The 6783-nt window shown below is 38.1% G+C and overlaps 1 long non-coding RNA gene across 1 annotated transcript; it reads left to right on the top strand.

Moving 5' to 3' along the window:
* The first annotated feature begins 1043 nt into the window (after positions 1–1043).
* LOC104211966 (uncharacterized) lies at positions 1044–5685 on the top strand. Its single transcript, XR_707273.2, has 3 exons — positions 1044–1397; positions 3804–3905; positions 5203–5685. It is a non-coding gene; the product is annotated as an uncharacterized lncRNA (long non-coding RNA).
* The last annotated feature ends 1098 nt before the right edge of the window (positions 5686–6783 follow it).

Genomic DNA, 6783 nt, shown 5'->3' with positions numbered 1-6783 from the left:
GTATGAGCCACAAAACAAAAAATTTCAAAAAGATATATTACCCTGTGGAAAAAGAGATAGAAGATAAGGGTACCTGTTGCTTTGATATTCGCTATGGCACGTAGCACACTCATTTGTGAACGAAATTTGTACATATGAATCACGTTTCTGCCATATCGTTCGTAAATGAAGCAACAAATTATAATGATAATTGTTTAAAATTATAATGACAAAATCTTTTTTAGGTGTAATCGGATCGAGGTCTGGCCTAGGAAATTATGAAAACGTCAAGTTCTAGTATATAATCTAAAAAAGACTGTCGTAACAAATGACAGATGAGCTACACTGGAATGATGAAAAATACTTATCCTTCGAATCTTGTGCGTGCAACAAAGCAGGGAGAACATCATAGTTGTTTTTTCTTTTCCGCATATTTTTTTTTTGGTTTCCAATCCGTTGTCCAGTACTTGCATTGGAAAATTCGGATTTGCACCGAAAAATCCTACATTAGAGATTAAGTGCTCCTAACAAATGCGACTCCTAATAAAATTCTGTTGTAAATCATGCATTATGCACATGTATACTTTGCATAAGATTTCACATATATTAGTGTGCATGAAGTGGGAACAAGTATATGAAATTTGTAATAGACTAAGATTTACTTCAAAGAATAACGAAAATGAAGAAGACAACAATAAGGAACACAAGCTTTTATTATTCAACTGTCAATGGAATTGAATTACAATAGTTCCACCATAGCTATTGTACAATTGATGCATGTAAGAGAGAAGAAGAAGAAGTTGGTCAGGGAATTGAGAGAGAAAGAGAAGAGAGAAGAGTAGGCAGTTAGGAAGTTGTAACAGAATAATACCAGTAATTTTGCTTGAGTCCTCAGCTCCCTTGCGTGTATTTATTGTTAAGTACCATTGGGCTTCTAATTCTAACTGGGCCTTAACTAAAGAATTAACCGGAGTCCACTACTAAAGAACTAACCGGAGCCCACTTGTTTATATGGCCCAAGCCTTACACTAAGGTAATATAGAGAAGAGATCACTTTCCTAATTAGTGAGCTAGGATTCTCCGACATAACACTCCCATCCCCTTCAAGAAAGACCTTGTCCTCAAGGTCGTAGTTGAGCCACAAAATCTGAAAATCGATGCTTGACATAGCCCCAATCTTCCCAAGAAGCTTTCTTTTCACTTAGATTAGCCCACTGAACCAATACTTTTACATCAACACCATTGTTGACTCGTACCATCTTTCTCTGAAGAATGGTTGTTGGTTGAATCAAGACCTTACCCTCCATATTGCAGAGAGGAGGTTGCTGTGCTGGGACGATGGTAGGACCTATTCGACATTTCAGCTTCGAGACATGAAACACATGGTGTATTTGCGACCCTGGTGGAAGTTGTAATCGGTAAGCTACAGATCTAATTTTTTGTTCAACCTTATATGGACCATAGTATCTGGCACACAACTTAACATTTCTGCACACATATATAGAGGATTGGCGATAGGGCTGTAGCTTTAGGTAAACTTGGTCTCCCACTTCTAGTGTTCTTTCTGACCTCAATATATCTGCATAGAACTTCATGCGAGCCTAGTCAAATTGTCCTTTAGTGCTTGTAACATATGCTGTCATTGAGCTACACTCACTCCTGCTAGTGATTGGCCAGTATTAGGTAAGGATCCTGTAGGTAGTTGGGGTGGTGAATAACTATTCAGTGCCTGAAATGGGGTGGTCTTCAGTGCACTATGGTAGTTGGTGTTATACCACCATTCCACCAAATGAAGCCGCTTGGTCCATAGCTTAGGATTGTCAAATACCATTGCTCGTAAATAAGTTTCCATGCACCTATTTAACCTTTCAGTCTGCCCATCTGATTGTGTATGATCGGCTGTGCTCATGTTCAATTTGGTACCCATAGTCTTGAAAAGGTGTTGCCAAAAATGGCTAGTGAATAAAAGGGTCTCTATCAGATACTATAGTCCTAGGTAGCCCATGTAGTCTATAGACTTCCCTGAGGAATAGTCTGCTACCTCCTGAGCTGAAAATGGATGTTTGATAGCCAGGAAGTGACCATACTTAGTGAACCTATCAACCACCACTAATACTGCATTCTTACTCCTAGAGTTGGGTTGTCCCTTCACAAAATTCATGGATATGTCCTGCCATGCCTGGTCTGGTACTGGAAGTGGCTGAAGCTGGTGGTGGACATTTTCAGCCTTAACTCTTTGACAGACATCACATTCCTCTACCCATTTACACATTTCTTTTTTCATATTTAGCCAATGAAACAGATGTGATCTATGTAGGTACCTTGCTGACCTGAGTGTCCACCAATGGTAGAATGATGCATAGTTTGTAGGATTTTTTCCCTTAGATCAGTGCCTTTTCCCACATAGATTTTTTGTTTGTACCTGACGACCCCTTGGTGCAAAGTATAGTCAACCTTGCTATTAGGAGCTATGGTCAACTCTCTCAGTAGTTTTAAGGCTAGTAGATTACCTTCATAGCTGTCAATGATATCTTGTAGCCAAGTAGCCTGTGTGCTGGATTTGGCTAACAGTGTAGAATCCTCCTCCTGTCTTCTTGAAAGGGCATTTGCCACCTTATTCTCACTACCCTTCTTGTATTAAACCTCATAGTCAAGGCCCATCAGTTTGGTTAACCCTTTCTGTTGCAAGGCTGTAGTTACCTTATACTCTAGTAGGTATTTCAAACTTTGATGATCAGTCTTAACAATAAAGTGCCATCTTTGCAAGTAATGTCTCCATCTATCTATAGCTGATAGAACTGTCATATACTCTTTTTCGTAAGTAGATAACCCCATATGCTTGAGTGCTAAGGCTTTGCTGAAAAAGGCTATAGGCCTGCCCCTTGCATCAACAGAACCCATCCCAGTAGCACATGCATCAGTTTCTATCACAAAAGCCTTGGTGAAATCAGCTAACCCAAGCACTAGTATTGTTGACATAGCTGTCTTTAACTGTTGAAAGGCTGACTCTGCCTCCTCATTCCATTGAAAGGCATTCTTCTTAAGCAGATTAGTTAATGGTCTGCTTATGATTTCATAGAATTTAACAAACCTCCTATAGTAGCCAGTCAACCCCAGGAATCTCCTTAAAGCTTTCACAAATCTAGGTACATGCCAGTTTATCATTGCCTCAATTTTAGCAGGGTCAGTGGACACCCCTTTACCTGAGATAATGTCCCAAGTACTCCACCTTATCCTGTCCAAAAGCACACTTAGACAGTTTTGCATAAAGTTGTTCCTTATGTAAGACCTCCAACACCCTCTTGAGGTGTAACATATGAGTCTCTATAGAAGAACTATAGACTAGTATATCATCAAAAAATACCAACACAAACTTCCTTAAAAAGGGTTTGAACACCTGATTCATGAGGCTTTGAAAAGTAGCAGGAGCATTGGTCAAGCCAAAGGGCATGACTCTAAATTCATAATGCCCTAGATGTGTTCTAAATGCAGTTTTATAGATGGCCCCTTAATTTTTATTTGATGATAACCAGCTCTTAAGTCAATTTTTGAATAAATGTAAGAGCCATTAAGCTCATCCATAAGGTCATCTACCAAGGTAATTGGAAACTTATCCTTAACTGTCATCTTGTTTAGCTCTCTGTAATTAATGCAAAATCTCCAGCTTCCATCTTTTTTCTTTACCAATAGTACATGGGAAGAGAATGGAGAGTGGCTAGGTTGTATAGTACTATCGTTAAGCATTTTACTAACTTGGTTTTCTATCTCATTCTTTTGAAAGTAATTATACCTGTATGGTCTAATACTGATTGGTGCTGCTTCAGGTTTAAGTGGAATGTGATGATCATGAGTTCTTCCTGGTGGTAGGCACTTTGGTTCAGCAAACACTCCTGGGAATTCAGCTATAACTTCTTGAATCTTGTCAGGTATGCTCCTTTGCAATTTTGTAGTTTGCACATTAATTGTGAATAAATGTGCCCATAATAACTGTCCCTTCTTCAGTAGTTGTTTCACCCAGTAGCTGTTACACTCTGTAGTTTGCCCTCCTCAGAATACCTTTTTAAACTACCCTTTTTCCTTTCACACTCACTTGTAGCCTATATCCAATAAAGTCAAATAGAATTGGATTGTGTTTTCTCATTTAATCCACCCCCAAAACTACATTACATCACATCCCCCAATATCCAATGGCCTCAGTTTGTGTTCAAATTCAATGCCCTGGGTTTTCCACTTGAACTGAGGACAAGAGTGATAACTCATTAAGTGTCCTCCATTTGCAACAGCTACCCTCATTGGTACATCCTCTTGAATTGCACACCCAAATTGCTTGGCAGTGCTGCTAGGTATTAAGCTGCGAGTATTGCCACTATCCGCTAGAATTATCAGCACCTGTTTACCAAATACTCCCTTCAGCTTGATAGTTGTAGAAGTAACAGTTCTTGATAATGCATTGAGGCTGATTGCCTCATCTATGATAGCTTCTGGATTCTCATCGGAACCTATCTCATTCTCCAATTGATCTACTATCTCCAGTTGTTCAGTGGTTCCTGACAATATATTGAGTTGTTTGCTCTTGCAAACATGCCCAGGGAAGCATCTTTCCCCACACTTGTAGCATTCTCCCCTAACTTTCCTAGCTTCAAATTGTTTAGTCCCTGAGATTGATGTCTGAGGACCATTCTCCTTCTGTATATAACTAGGAGGTCTACTCAATGTAGTATTAGCGTGAGTACTCGACTGAGTGGACTGTCTTCCTCCATACCCCTTGTTCTTCCTACTCATTGACTCCATTAGCTCCTCCTTGTGCCTAGATTTTTCTACTGCATGACTTAATGAGTAAGGATCAAGCATCTTAACAGTCTGCCTAATCTCTTCCTTAAGCCCCTCTATAAAAAATCCCAAAAAGAACTCTTCAGGTATGGTTGGATGTTTAATTAACACCCATGCCTTCAAATCTTCAAACCTCTCCAAATACTCATTAACTTATCCATTTTGTTCCACTCACTTAAACCTTCATAACAAGTTAAGGTTACTATTATCAGCATGATTGAATCTTTTACAGATTTCTTCCCCGAAATCAACCTATCTAAAAGTACCTCTACTCAGTTGATAAGAGAAATACCAAGCCTATGCTCTACTATTTAAATGTAGTACATCAGTCTCAAATTTATGTTGTGGGTCAATTATGTGATTGTAATGAAAATACCTCTCGCATTTTCACAGCCAAGATTTTGGATCTCCCTCTTCGAAGTAAGGACATTGACCTTGGGATTTGAGTTGCTCGAGTGAAATCTCCCAGCAGGATTCTTGTGGTTCTCCATGATTCTTCCCCTACTACCAGATCCTTCTATTGTATGAACAGCTGTTAGAGCACTTCCCAAGATTCCATCCTTGCTTGCGAAGAATTTATCCATCATAAGATCGAATTTGTGATTCAATTCATTCATTTTAGAGTCATTCGACTCCAGCTTCTTACTAGTTTCTGCCGTGTAATTATGCAGTCGACTTTATAATTTTTTGACGCTTTCTTCTGTAACTTTTGCTCTGGTTTCCGGTACTGTCATGATGCCAGGAATTGCTTTGATACCAACTTTTAATAGACTAGGATTTACTTCAAAGAATAATGAAAATGAAGAAGACAACAATATGGAACACAAGCTTTTATTATTCAATTATCAATGGAATTGAATTACAATAGTTCCACCATAGCTACTGTACAATTAATATCTGTAAGAGAGAAAAAGAAGAAGAAGAAGTTGGTTAGGGAGTTGAGAGAGAAAAGTAAGCAGTTAGGAAGTTGTAACAGAATAATACCAGTAATTGCTTGAGTCCTCGACTCTGTTGCGTGTATTTATTATTAAGTACCATTGGGCTTCTAATTCCAATTGGGCCTTAACTAAAGAACTAACTGGAGCCCATTACTAAAGAATTAACCGGACACCACTTGTTTATCTGGCCCAAGACTTACACTAAGGTGATATAGAGAAGAGGTCACTTTCATAATTAGTGACCTAGGATTCTCTGACATAACAAAATTATTGCTTTGAATCTCAAAATGTTGAATTAACTGTTTCAAATAAGTAATTATTGAGTGTCTGTAGTATTTATGCATTTGTTTTAATAACAATTATAATAAAATTGTACTCTAGTATATTCCAATTTCCCATCATTCCTTTTAAGGCAACTCCCAGTAGTTTGTCTTTAGTTTCACAAACCCACTAAAATTCTCTTTTTGCTCAAATCTGTAATCATTTAATTTATTAAAATTATATAAGATCAGTCGGTCAAGGTTACATGTTATGTTAAAAAGCATTCAAATTGAAATAACTTTAGTACAATTAAGTTGTTAGTAAACTGTATTTGTTAAATAATTCTGGAGAAAAAAGTAATGTATAAACAGAAATGTAGAAGAAACAGAATTTAATCCGAGTCCACTGAATTCATAGTGTTTCCTTAAGGAACTTAATCCCCTCCTAGTACCCGAGGTTCTGGATTATTTCCTCCCAGGATAGAACGAATTACACACTGGTGTAGCGGTACTTCAAACCCTAGTGTTTCAGCGAACACAATGATCGTAGCAAATCACACTTACTGTTGCTTTCTTTGTAGTTAAAATAATACGGAAGAAAGGAGGGGAATTCATAATTTTGTATGAAAAATCTAAGAGAATGGACTGCTATTTCTAGCCCACATGTTGATTCAAACGAAGAGGTGCAACTCTTCAGAGGTCGGTTATAATTGTTCACGTAAAATGGCCATAACGTAAATGGCCATTTACACAAATTAAAACGGGAATTCAAAACG

The sequence above is a fragment of the Nicotiana sylvestris genome, chromosome 2, assembly GCF_000393655.2.
Source record: "Nicotiana sylvestris chromosome 2, ASM39365v2, whole genome shotgun sequence".
Lineage (NCBI taxonomy): Eukaryota > Viridiplantae > Streptophyta > Magnoliopsida > Solanales > Solanaceae > Nicotiana > Nicotiana sylvestris.
Note: the sequence above shows the minus strand (reverse complement) of the source record. Positions and strands in the feature narration are given on the sequence as shown.